Source organism: Scyliorhinus torazame, chromosome 31, assembly GCF_047496885.1.
Source record: "Scyliorhinus torazame isolate Kashiwa2021f chromosome 31, sScyTor2.1, whole genome shotgun sequence".
NCBI classification, from domain to species: domain Eukaryota; kingdom Metazoa; phylum Chordata; class Chondrichthyes; order Carcharhiniformes; family Scyliorhinidae; genus Scyliorhinus; species Scyliorhinus torazame.
The window spans coordinates 4,970,713-4,983,995 of NC_092737.1; the positions used below are offsets into that span (position 1 = coordinate 4,970,713).

The 13,283-nt window shown below is 58.1% G+C and overlaps 1 protein-coding gene across 4 annotated transcripts in view; it reads right to left on the reverse strand.

Annotated features, from left to right (window-relative positions):
• Positions 1 to 13,283, reverse strand: part of LOC140404625 (disks large homolog 4) — a 912,024-nt gene that overhangs the window by 15,474 nt on the left and 883,267 nt on the right. The gene's annotated exons all lie outside the window — the stretch shown is intronic.

The following is a 13,283-nucleotide window of genomic DNA, read 5'->3' on the forward strand; positions in this document are numbered from 1 at the left end:
GGCCGGAGGAGGTTACAGAGATAGGGAGGGTTGTAGAGGCCGGAGGAGGTTACAGAGATAGGGAGGGTTGTAGGGGCTGGAGGAGATTAGTGAGATAGGGAGGATTGTAGAGACTGAAGGAGATTAAAGAGATAGGGAGGATTGTAGAGACTGAAGGAGATTACAGAGATAGGGAGGGGGGTGTAGAGGCCGGAGGAGGTTACAGAGATAGGGGGGGTTGTAGAGGCCGGAGGAGGTTACAGAGATATGGAGGGTTGTAGAGGCCGGAGGAGGTTACAGAGATAGGGAGGGGTGTAGAGGCCGGAGGAGGTTACAGAGATAGGGAGGATTGTAGGGGCTGGAGGAGGTTACAGAGATAGGGAGGATTGTAGGGGCTGGAGGAGTTTAGAGAGATAGGGAGGGCTGTAGGGGCTGGAGGAGGTTACAGAGATAGGGAGGGGCGTAGAGGCCGGAGGAGGTTATAGATAGGGAGGGTTGTAGGGACTGGAGGCGGTTAGGGATAGGGAGGGTTGTAGGGGCTGGAGGAGGTTAGGGATAGGGAGGGGTGTAGGGTCTGGAGGAGGTTACAGAGATAGGGAGGGTTGTAGGGGGCTGGAGGAGGTTACAGAGATAGGGACGGCTGCAGGTGCTGGAGGAGGTTACAGAGATAGGGAGGGTTGGAGGGGCTGGAGGAGGTTACAGAGATAGGGAGGGTTGTAGAGGCCGGAGGAGGTTACAGAGATAGGGAGGGTTGTAGAGGCCGGAGGAGGTTACAGAGATAGGGAGGGTTGTAGAGGCCGGAGGAAGTTACAGAGATAGGGAGGGTTGTAGGGGCTGGAGATTACAGAGATAGGGAGGGTTGTAGGGGCTGGAGGAGGTTACAGAGATAGGGAGGGTTGTAGGGGCTGGAGGAGGTTACAGAGATAGGGAGCGTTGTAGAGGCCAGAGGAGGTTACAGAGATAGGGAGGGTTGTAGAGGCCGGAGGAGGTTACAGAGATAGGGAGGGGTGTAGAGGCCGGAGGAGGTTGCAGAGATAGGGAGGGTTGTAGAGGCTGGAGGAGGTTACAGAGATAGGGAGGGTTGTAGGGGCTGGAGGAGATTAAAGAGATAGGGAGGATTGTAGAGACTGAAGGAGATTAAAGAGATAGGGAGGATTGTAGAGACTGAAGGAGATTACAGAGATAGGGAGGGGGGTGTAGAGGCCGGAGGAGGTTACAGAGATAGGGGGGGTTGTAGAGGCCGGAGGAGGTTACAGAGATAGGGAGGGTTGTAGAGGCCGGAGGAGGTTACAGAGATAGGGAGGGTTGTAGGGGCTGGAGGAGATTACAGAGATAGGGAGGATTGTAGGGGCTCGAGGAGGTTACAGAGATAGGGAGGATTGTAGGGGCTGGAGGAGTTTAGAGAGATAGGGAGGGCTGTCGGGGCTGGAGGAGGTTACAGAGATAGGGAGGGCTGTAGGGGCTGCAGGTGATTACAGAGCTAGGGAGGGGTGTAGAGGCCGGAGGAGGTTTCAGAGATAGGGAGGGCTGTAGGGGCTGGAGGAGGTTACAGAGATAGGGAGGGTTGTAGGGGCTGGAGATTACAGAGATAGGGAGGGTTGTAGGGGCTGGAGGAGGTTACAGAGATAGGGAGGGTTGTAGGGGCTGGAGGAGATTACAGAGACAGTGAGGGTTGTAGAGGCCGGAGGAGGTTACAGAAATAGGGAGGGTTGTAGGGGCTGGAGGAGGTTACAGAGATAGGGAGGGTTGTAGGGGCTGGAGGAGATTACAGAGATAGGGAGGATTGTAGGGGCTGGAGGAGGTTACAGCGATAGGGAGGATTGTAGGGGCTGGAGGAGGTTACAGAGATAGGGAGGATTGTAGGGGCTGCAGGTGATTACAGAGCTAGGGAGGGGTGTAGAGGCCGGAGGAGGTTTCAGAGATAGGGAGGGCTGTAGGGGCTGGAGGAGGTTACAGAGATAGGGAGGGCTGTAGGGGCTGGAGGAGGTTACAGAGATAGGGAGGGCTGTAGGGGCTGGAGGAGATTACAGAGATAGGGAGGGCTGTAGGGGCTGGAGGAGATTACAGAGATAGGGAGGGTTGTAGGGGCTGGAGGAGGTTGCAGAGATAGGGAGGGTTGTCGAGGCCGGAGGAGGTTACAGAGATAGGGAGGGTTGTCGAGGCCGGAGGAGGTTACAGAGATGGGGAGGGTTGTAGAGGCCGGACGAGGTTACAGACATAGGGAGGGTTGTAGGGGCTGGAGGAGGTTACAGGGATAAGGAGGGGTGTAGAGGCCGGAGGAGGTTACAGAGCTAGGGAGGGGTGTAGGGGCTGGAGGAGGTTACAGAGATAGGGAGGGTTGTAGGGGCTGGAGGAGGTTACAGAGATAGGGAGGGGTGTAGGGGATGGAGAAGGTTACAGAGATCGGGAGGTGTGTAGGGGCTGGAGGAGGTTACAGAGATAGGGAGGGGTGTAGAGGCCGGGCTGGAGGAGGTTACAGAGATAGGGAGGGGTGTAGGGGCCGGAGGAGGTTACAGAGATAGGGAGAGGGTGTAGGGGCTGGAGGAGGTTACAGAGATAGGGAGGGGTGTAGGGGCTGGAGGAGGTTACAGAGATAGGGAGGGGTGTAGAGGCCGGAGGAGGTTAGAGAGATAGGGAGGGGTGTAGAGGCCGGAGGAGGTTACAGAGATAGGGAGGGGTGTAGAGGCCGGAGGAGGTTACAGAGATAGGGAGGGTTGTAGGGGCTGGAGGAGGTTACAGAGATAGGGAGGGCTGTAGGGGCTGGAGGAGGTTACAGAGATAGGGAGGGCTGTAGGGGCTGGAGGAGATTACAGAGATAGGGAGGGTTGTAGAGGTCGGAGGAGGTTACAGAGATATGGAGGGTGTAGGGGCTGGAGGAGGTTACAGAGATAGGGAGGGTTGTAGGGACTGGAGGAGGTGACAGAGACAGGGAGGGTAGTAGGGGCTGGAGGAGGTGACAGAGATAGGGAGGGGTGTAGGGGCTGGAGGAGGTTACAGAGATAGGGAGGGTGTAGGGGCTGGAGGAGGTTACAGAGATAGGGAGGGTTGTAGGGGCTGGAGGAGATTACAGAGATAGGGAGGATTGTAGGGGCTGGAGGAGGTTACAGCGATAGGGAGGATTGTAGGGGCTGGAGGAGGTTACAGAGATAGGGAGGATTGTAGGGGCTGGAGGAGGTTACAGAGATAGGGAGGGGTGTAGGGGCTGGAGGAGGTTACAGAGATAGGGAGGTGTGTAGGGGCTGGAGGAGGTTACAGAGATAGGGAGGGGTGTAGGGGCTGGAGGAGGTTACAGAGATAGGGAGGGTGGTAGAGGCCGGAGGAGATTACAGAGATAGGGAGGGGATTAGGGGCTGGAGGAGGTTACAGAGATAGGGAGGGGTGTAGAGGCCGGAGGAGGTTACAGAGATAGGGAGGGGGTGTAGGGGCTGGAGGCGATTACAGAGATAGGGAGGGGTGTAGGGGCTGGAGGAGGTTACAGAGATAGGGAGGGGTGTAGAGGCCGGAGGAGGTTACAGAGAGAGGGAGGGGTGTAGAGGCCGGAGGAGGTTACAGAGATAGGGAGGGTGTAGGGGCTGGAGGAGGTTACAGAGATAGGGAGGGTTGTAGGGACTGGAGGAGGTGACAGAGACAGGGAGGGTTGTAGGGGCTGGAGGAGGTTACAGAGATAGGGAGGGGTGTAGAGGCCGGAGGAGGTTACAGAGATAGGGAGGGGTGTAGAGGCCGGAGGAGGTTACAGAGATAGGGAGGGTTGTAGAGGCCGGAGGAGGTTACAGAGATATGGAGGGTGTAGGGGCTGGAGGAGGTTACAGAGATAGGGAGGGTTGTAGGGACTGGAGGAGGTGACAGAGACAGGGAGGGTAGTAGGGGCTGGAGGAGGTGACAGAGATAGGGAGGGGTGTAGGGGCTGGAGGAGGTTACAGAGATAGGGAGGGCTGTAGGGGCTGCAGGAGATTACAGAGCTAGGGAGGGGTGTAGAGGCCGGGCTGGAGGAGGTTACAGAGATAGGAAGGGGTGTAGGGGCTGGAGGAGGTTACAGAGATAGGGAGGTGTGTAGGGGCTGGAGGAGGTTACAGAGATAGGGAGGGGTGTAGGGGCTGGAGGAGGTTACAGAGATAGGGAGGGTTGTAGAGGCCGGAGGAGATTACAGAGATAGGGAGGGGATTAGGGGCTGGAGGAGGTTACAGAGATAGGGAGGGGTGTAGAGGCCGGAGGAGGTTACAGAGATAGGGAGGGGGTGTAGGGGCTGGAGGCGATTACAGAGATAGGGAGGGGTGTAGGGGCTGGAGGAGGTTACAGAGATAGGGAGGGGTGTAGAGGCCGGAGGAGGTTACAGAGAGAGGGAGGGGTGTAGAGGCCGGAGGAGGTTACAGAGATAGGGAGGGTGTAGGGGCTGGAGGACGTTACAGAGATAGGGAGGGTTGTAGGGGCTGGAGGAGGTTACAGAGATAGGGAGGGGTGTAGAGGCCGGAGGAGGTTACAGAGATAGGGAGGGGTGTAGAGGCCGGAGGAGGTTACAGAGATAGGGAGGGTTGTAGAGGCCGGAGGAGGTTACAGAGATATGGAGGGTGTAGGGGCTGGAGGAGGTTACCGAGATAGGGAGGGTTGTAGGGACTGGAGGAGGTGACAGAGACAGGGAGGGTAGTAGGGGCTGGAGGAGGTGACAGAGATAGGGAGGGGTGTAGGGGCTGGAGGAGGTTACAGAGATAGGGAGGGCTGTAGGGGCTGCAGGAGATTACAGAGCTAGGGAGGGGTGTAGAGGCCGGAGGAGGTTTCAGAGATAGGGAGGGCTGTAGGGGCTGGAGGAGGTTACAGAGATAGGGAGGGCTGTAGGGGCTGGAGGAGGTTACAGAGATAGGGAGGGCTGTAGGGGCTGGAGGAGATTACAGAGATAGGGAGGGTTGTAGGGGCTGGAGGAGGTTACAGAGATAGGGAGGGTTGTAGGGGCTGGAGGAGGTTGCAGAGATAGGGAGGGTTGTAGAGGCCGGAGGAGGTTACAGAGATAGGGAGGGGTGTAGAGGCCGGAGGAGGTTACAGAGATAGGGAGGGTTGTAGAGGCCGGAGGAGGTTACAGAGATGGGGAGGGTTGTAGAGGCCGGACGAGGTTACTGAGATAGGGAGGGTTGTAGGGGCTGGAGGAGGTTACAGAGATAGGGAGGGGTGTAGAGGCCGGAGGAGGTTACAGAGCTAGGGAGGGGTGTAGGGGCTGGAGGAGGTTACAGAGATAGGGAGGGTTGTAGGGGCTGGAGGAGGTTACAGAGATAGGGAGGGGTGTAGGGAATGGAGAAGGTTACAGAGATAGGGAGGGTTGTAGAGGCCGGAGGAGGTTACAGAGATAGGGAGGGGAGTAGGGGCTGGAGGAGGTGACAGAGATAGGGAGGGGTGTAGAGGCCGGAGGAGGTTACAGAGATAGGGAGGGGTGTAGGGGCTGGAGGAGGTTACAGAGATAGGGAGGTGTGTAGGGGCTGGAGGAGGTTACAGAGATAGGGAGGGGTGTAGGGGCTGGAGGAGGTTACAGAGATAGGGAGGGTTGTAGAGGCCGGAGGAGGTTACAGAGATAGGGAGGGGAGTAGGGGCTGGAGGAGGTTACAGAGATAGGGAGGGGTGTAGAGGCCGGAGGAGGTTACAGAGATAGGGAGGGGGTGTAGGGGCTGAAGGCGATTACAGAGATAGGGAGGGGTGTAGGGGCTGGAGGAGGTTACAGAGATAGGGAGGGGTGTAGAGGCCGGAGGAGGTTACTGAGATAGGGAGGGGTGTAGAGGCCGGAGGAGGTTACAGAGGTAGGGAGGGTTGTAGAGGCCGGAGGAGGTTACAGAGATAGGGAGGGTGTAGGGGCTGGAGGAGGTTACAGAGATAGCGAGGGTTGTAGGGACTGGAGGAGGTGACAGAGATAGGGAGGGGTGTAGAGGCCGGGCTGGAGGAGGTTACAGAGATAGGGAGGGGTGTAGAGGCCGGGCTGGAGGAGGTTACAGAGAGAGGGATGGGTGTAGGGGCTGGAGGAGGTTACAGAGATAGGGAGGTGTGTAGGGGCTGGAGAAGGTTACAGATATAGGGAGGGGTGTAGGGGCTGGAGGAGGTTACAGAGATAGGGAGGGGTGTAGGGAATGGAGAAGGTTACAGAGATAGGGAGGGTTGTAGAGGCCGGAGGAGGTTACAGAGATAGGGAGGGGAGTAGGGGCTGGAGGAGGTGACAGAGATAGGGAGGGGTGTAGAGGCCGGAGGAGGTTACAGAGATAGGGAGGGGTGTAGGGGCTGGAGGAGGTTACAGAGATAGGGAGGTGTGTAGGGGCTGGAGGAGGTTACAGAGATAGGGAGGGGTGTAGGGGCTGGAGGAGGTTACAGAGATAGGGAGGGTTGTAGAGGCCGGAGGAGGTTACAGAGATAGGGAGGGGAGTAGGGGCTGGAGGAGGTTACAGAGATAGGGAGGGGTGTAGAGGCCGGAGGAGGTTACAGAGATAGGGAGGGGGTGTAGGGGCTGAAGGAGGTGACAGAGATAGGGAGGGGTGTAGAGGCCGGGCTGGAGGAGGTTACAGAGATAGGGAGGGGTGTAGAGGCCGGGCTGGAGGAGGTTACAGAGAGAGGGATGGGTGTAGGGGCTGGAGGAGGTTACAGAGATAGGGAGGTGTGTAGGGGCTGGAGAAGGTTACAGATATAGGGAGGGTTGTAGGGGCTGGAGGAGGTTACAGAGATAGGGAGGGGTGTAGGGAATGGAGAAGGTTACAGAGATAGGGAGGGGGTGTAGGGGCTGAAGGCGATTACAGAGATAGGGAGGGGTGTAGAGGCCGGGCTGGAGGAGGTTACAGAGATAGGGAGGGGTGTAGAGGCCGGGCTGGAGGAGGTTACAGAGAGAGGGATGGGTGTAGGGGCTGGAGGAGGTTACAGAGATAGGGAGGGTTGTAGAGGCCGGAGGAGGTTACAGAGATAGGGAGGGGAGTAGGGGCTGGAGGAGGTTACAGAGATAGGGAGGGGTGTAGAGGCCGGAGGAGGTTACAGAGATAGGGAGGGGGTGTAGGGGCTGAAGGCGATTACAGAGATAGGGAGGGGTGTAGGGGCTGGAGGAGGTTACAGAGATAGGGAGGGGTGTAGAGGCCGGAGGAGGTTACAGAGATAGGGAGGGGTGTAGAGGCCGGAGGAGGTTACAGAGATAGGGAAGGGTGTAGAGGCCGGAGGAGGTTACAGAGATAGGGAGGGTTGTAGAGGCCGGAGGAGGTTACAGAGATAGGGAGGGTGTAGGGGCTGGAGGAGGTTACAGATAGCGAGGGTTGTAGGGACTGGAGGAGGTGACAGAGATAGGGAGGGGTGTAGAGGCCGGGCTGGAGGAGGTTACAGAGATAGGGAGGGGTGTAGAGGCCGGGCTGGAGGAGGTTACAGAGAGAGGGATGGGTGTAGGGGCTGGAGGAGGTTACAGAGATAGGGAGGTGTGTAGGGGCTGGAGAAGGTTACAGATATAGGGAGGGGTGTAGGGGCTGGAGGAGGTTACAGAGATAGGGAGGGTTGTCGAGGCCGGAGGAGGTTACAGAGATAGGGAGGGGAGTAGGGGCTGGAGGAGGTTACAGAGATAGGGAGGGGTGTAGAGGCCGGAGGAGGTTACAGAGATAGGGAGGGGGTGTAGGGGCTGGAGGTGATTACAGAGATAGGGAGGGGTGTAGGGGCTGGAGGAGGTTACAGAGATAGGGAGGGGTGTAGAGGCCGGAGGAGGTTACAGAGATAGGGAGGGGTGTAGAGGCCGGAGGAGGTTACAGAGATAGGGAGGGTGTAGGGGCTGGAGGAGGTTACAGAGATAGGGAGGGATGTAGAGGCCGGAGGAGGCTACAGAGATAGGGAGGGGTGTAGAGGCCGGAGGAGGTTACAGAGATAGGGAGGGTTGTAGAGGCCGGAGGAGGTGACAGAGACAGGGAGGGTAGTAGGGGCTGGAGGAGGTGACAGAGACAGGGAGGGGTGTAGAGGCCGGAGGAGGTTACAGAGATAGGAAGGGGGTGTAGGGGCTGGAGGCGATTACAGAGATAGGGAGGGGTGTAGGGGCTGGAGGAGGTTACAGAGATAGGGAGGGGTGTAGAGGCCGGAGGAGGTTACAGAGAGAGGGAGGGGTGTAGAGGCCGGAGGAGGTTACAGAGATAGGGAGGGTGTAGGGGCTGGAGGAGGTTACAGAGATAGGGAGGGTTGTAGGGACTGGAGGAGGTGACAGAGACAGGGAGGGTTGTAGGGGCTGGAGGAGGTTACAGAGATAGGGAGGGGTGTAGAGGCCGGAGGAGGTTACAGAGATAGGGAGGGGTGTAGAGGCCGGAGGAGGTTACAGAGATAGGGAGGGTTGTAGAGGCCGGAGGAGGTTACAGAGATATGGAGGGTGTAGGGGCTGGAGGAGGTTACAGAGATAGGGAGGGTTGTAGGGACTGGAGGAGGTGACAGAGACAGGGAGGGTAGTAGGGGCTGGAGGAGGTGACAGAGATAGGGAGGGGTGTAGGGGCTGGAGGAGGTTACAGAGATAGGGAGGGCTGTAGGGGCTGCAGGAGATTACAGAGCTAGGGAGGGGTGTAGAGGCCGGAGGAGGTTTCAGAGATAGGGAGGGCTGTAGGGGCTGGAGGAGGTTACAGAGATAGGGAGGGCTGTAGGGGCTGGAGGAGGTTACAGAGATAGGGAGGGCTGTAGGGGCTGGAGGAGATTACAGAGATAGGGAGGGTTGTAGGGGCTGGAGGAGGTTACAGAGATAGGGAGGGTTGTAGGGGCTGGAGGAGGTTACAGAGATAGGGAGGGTTGTAGAGGCCGGAGGAGGTTACAGAGATAGGGAGGGGTGTAGAGGCCGGAGGAGGTTACAGAGATAGGGAGGGTTGTAGAGGCCGGAGGAGGTTACAGAGATAGGGAGGGGTGTAGAGGCCGGAGGAGGTTACAGAGATAGGGAGGGTTGTAGAGGCCGGAGGAGGTTTCAGAGATAGGGAGGGCTGTAGGGGCTGGAGGAGGTTACAGAGATAGGGAGGGCTGTAGGGGCTGGAGGAGGTTACAGAGATAGGGAGGGCTGTAGGGGCTGGAGGAGATTACAGAGATAGGGAGGGTTGTAGGGGCTGGAGGAGGTTACAGAGATAGGGAGGGTTGTAGGGGCTGGAGGAGGTTACAGAGATAGGGAGGGTTGTAGAGGCCGGAGGAGGTTACAGAGATAGGGAGGGGTGTAGAGGCCGGAGGAGGTTACAGAGATAGGGAGGGTTGTAGAGGCCGGAGGAGGTTACAGAGATAGGGAGGGGTGTAGAGGCCGGAGGAGGTTACAGAGATAGGGAGGGTTGTAGAGGCCGGAGGAGGTTACAGAGATGGGGAGGGTTGTAGAGGCCGGACGAGGTTACTGAGATAGGGAGGGTTGTAGGGGCTGGAGGAGGTTACAGAGATAGGGAGGGGTGTAGAGGCCGGAGGAGGTTACAGAGCTAGGGAGGGGTGTAGGGGCTGGAGGAGGTTACAGAGATAGGGAGGGTTGTAGGGGCTGGAGGAGGTTACAGAGATAGGGTGGGGTGTAGGGAATGGAGAAGGTTACAGAGATAGGGAGGGTTGTAGAGGCCGGAGGAGGTTACAGAGATAGGGAGGGGAGTAGGGGCTGGAGGAGGTTACAGAGATAGGGAGGGGTGTAGAGGCCGGAGGAGGTTACAGAGATAGGGAGGGGTGTAGGGGCTGGAGGAGGTTACAGAGATAGGGAGGTGTGTAGGGGCTGGAGGAGGTTACAGAGATAGGGAGGGGTGTAGGGGCTGGAGGAGGTTACAGAGATAGGGAGGGTTGTAGAGGCCGGAGGAGGTTACAGAGATAGGGAGGGGAGTAGGGGCTGGAGGAGGTTACAGAGATAGGGAGGGTTGTAGAGGCCGGAGGAGGTTACAGAGATAGGGAGGGCTGTAGGGGCTGGAGGAGGTTACAGAGATAGGGAGGGCTGTAGGGGCTGGAGGAGGTTACAGAGATAGGGAGGGCTGTAGGGGCTGGAGGAGATTACAGAGATAGGGAGGGTTGTAGGGGCTGGAGGAGGTTACAGAGATAGGGAGGGTTGTAGGGGCTGGAGGAGGTTACAGAGATAGGGAGGGTTGTAGAGGCCGGAGGAGGTTACAGAGATAGGGAGGGGTGTAGAGGCCGGAGGAGGTTACAGAGATAGGGAGGGTTGTAGAGGCCGGAGGAGGTTACAGAGATAGGGAGGGGTGTAGAGGCCGGAGGAGGTTACAGAGATAGGGAGGGTTGTAGAGGCCGGAGGAGGTTACAGAGATGGGGAGGGTTGTAGAGGCCGGACGAGGTTACTGAGATAGGGAGGGTTGTAGGGGCTGGAGGTGGTTACAGAGATAGGGAGGGGTGTAGAGGCCGGAGGAGGTTACAGAGCTAGGGAGGGGTGTAGGGGCTGGAGGAGGTTACAGAGATAGGGAGGGTTGTAGGGGCTGGAGGAGGTTACAGAGATAGGGTGGGGTGTAGGGAATGGAGAAGGTTACAGAGATAGGGAGGGTTGTAGAGGCCGGAGGAGGTTACAGAGATAGGGAGGGGAGTAGGGGCTGGAGGAGGTTACAGAGATAGGGAGGGGTGTAGAGGCCGGAGGAGGTTACAGAGATAGGGAGGGGTGTAGGGGCTGGAGGAGGTTACAGAGATAGGGAGGTGTGTAGGGGCTGGAGGAGGTTACAGAGATAGGGAGGGGTGTAGGGGCTGGAGGAGGTTACAGAGATAGGGAGGGTTGTAGAGGCCGGAGGAGGTTACAGAGATAGGGAGGGGAGTAGGGGCTGGAGGAGGTTACAGAGATAGGGAGGGGTGTAGAGGCCGGAGGAGGTTACAGAGATAGGGAGGGGGTGTAGGGGCTGAAGGCGATTACAGAGATAGGGAGGGGTGTAGGGGCTGGAGGAGGTTACAGAGATAGGGAGGGGTGTAGAGGCCGGAGGAGGTTACAGAGATAGGGAGGGGTGTAGAGGCCGGAGGAGGTTACAGAGATAGGGAGGGGTGTAGAGGCCGGAGGAGGTTACAGAGATAGGGAGGGTTGTAGAGGCCGGAGGAGGTTACAGAGATCGGGAGGGTGTAGGGGCTGGAGGAGGTTACAGAGATAGCGAGGGTTGTAGGGACTGGAGGAGGTGACAGAGATAGGGAGGGGTGTAGAGGCCGGGCTGGAGGAGGTTACAGAGATAGGGAGGGGTGTAGAGGCCGGGCTGGAGGAGGTTACAGAGAGAGGGATGGGTGTAGGGGCTGGAGGAGGTTACAGAGATAGGGAGGTGTGTAGGGGCTGGAGGAGGTTACAGATATAGGGAGGGGTGTAGGGGCTGGAGGAGGTTACAGAGATAGGGAGGGTTGTAGAGGCCGGAGGAGGTTACAGAGATAGGGAGGGGAGTAGGGGCTGGAGGAGGTTACAGAGATAGGGAGGGGTGTAGAGGCCGGAGGAGGTTACAGAGATAGGGAGGGGGTGTAGGGGCTGGAGGCGATTACTGAGATAGGGAGGGGTGTAGGGGCTGGAGGAGGTTACAGAGATAGGGAGGGGTGTAGAGGCCGGAGGAGGTTACAGAGATAGGGAGGGGTGTAGAGGCCGGAGGAGGTTACAGAGATAGGGAGGATGTAGGGGCTGGAGGAGGTTACAGAGATAGGGAGGGATGTAGAGGCCGGAGGAGGTTACAGAGATAGGGAGGGGGTGTAGGGGCTGGAGGTGATTACAGAGATAGGGAGGGGTGTAGGGGCTGGAGGAGGTTACAGAGATAGGGAGGGGTGTAGAGGCCGGAGGAGGTTACAGAGATAGGGAGGGGTGTAGAGGCCGGAGGAGGTTACAGAGATAGGGAGGGTGTAGGGGCTGGAGGAGGTTACAGAGATAGGGAGGGATGTAGAGGCCGCAGGAGGTTACAGAGATAGGGAGGGGTGTAGAGGCCGGAGGAGGTTACAGAGATAGGGAGGGTTGTAGAGGCCGGAGGAGGTGACAGAGACAGGGAGGGTAGTAGGGGCTGGAGGAGGTGACAGAGACAGGGAGGGGTGTAGAGGCCGGAGGAGGTTACAGAGATAGGAAGGGGGTGTAGGGGCTGGAGGCGATTACAGAGATAGGGAGGGGTGTAGGGGCTGGAGGAGGTTACAGAGATAGGGAGGGGTGTAGAGGCCGGAGGAGGTTACAGAGAGAGGGAGGGGTGTAGAGGCCGGAGGAGGTTACAGAGATAGGGAGGGTGTAGGGGCTGGAGGAGGTTACAGAGATAGGGAGGGTTGTAGGGACTGGAGGAGGTGACAGAGACAGGGAGGGTTGTAGGGGCTGGAGGAGGTTACAGAGATAGGGAGGGGTGTAGAGGCCGGAGGAGGTTACAGAGATAGGGAGGGGTGTAGAGGCCGGAGGAGGTTACAGAGATAGGGAGGGTTGTAGAGGCCGGAGGAGGTTACAGAGATATGGAGGGTGTAGGGGCTGGAGGAGGTTACAGAGATAGGGAGGGTTGTAGGGACTGGAGGAGGTGACAGAGACAGGGAGGGTAGTAGGGGCTGGAGGAGGTGACAGAGATAGGGAGGGGTGTAGGGGCTGGAGGAGGTTACAGAGATAGGGAGGGCTGTAGGGGCTGCAGGAGATTACAGAGCTAGGGAGGGGTGTAGAGGCCGGAGGAGGTTTCAGAGATAGGGAGGGCTGTAGGGGCTGGAGGAGGTTACAGAGATAGGGAGGGCTGTAGGGGCTGGAGGAGGTTACAGAGATAGGGAGGGCTGTAGGGGCTGGAGGAGATTACAGAGATAGGGAGGGTTGTAGGGGCTGGAGGAGGTTACAGAGATAGGGAGGGTTGTAGGGGCTGGAGGAGGTTACAGAGATAGGGAGGGTTGTAGAGGCCGGAGGAGGTTACAGAGATAGGGAGGGGTGTAGAGGCCGGAGGAGGTTACAGAGATAGGGAGGGTTGTAGAGGCCGGAGGAGGTTACAGAGATAGGGAGGGGTGTAGAGGCCGGAGGAGGTTACAGAGATAGGGAGGGTTGTAGAGGCCGGAGGAGGTTACAGAGATGGGGAGGGTTGTAGAGGCCGGACGAGGTTACTGAGATAGGGAGGGTTGTAGGGGCTGGAGGAGGTTACAGAGATAGGGAGGGGTGTAGAGGCCGGAGGAGGTTACAGAGCTAGGGAGGGGTGTAGGGGCTGGAGGAGGTTACAGAGATAGGGAGGGTTGTAGGGGCTGGAGGAGGTTACAGAGATAGGGTGGGGTGTAGGGAATGGAGAAGGTTACAGAGATAGGGAGGGTTGTAGAGGCCGGAGGAGGTTACAGAGATAGGGAGGGGAGTAGGGGCTGGAGGAGGTTACAGAGATAGGGAGGGGTGTAGAGGCCGGAGGAGGTTACAGAGATAGGGAGGGGTGTAGGGGCTGGAGGAGGTTACAGAGATAGGG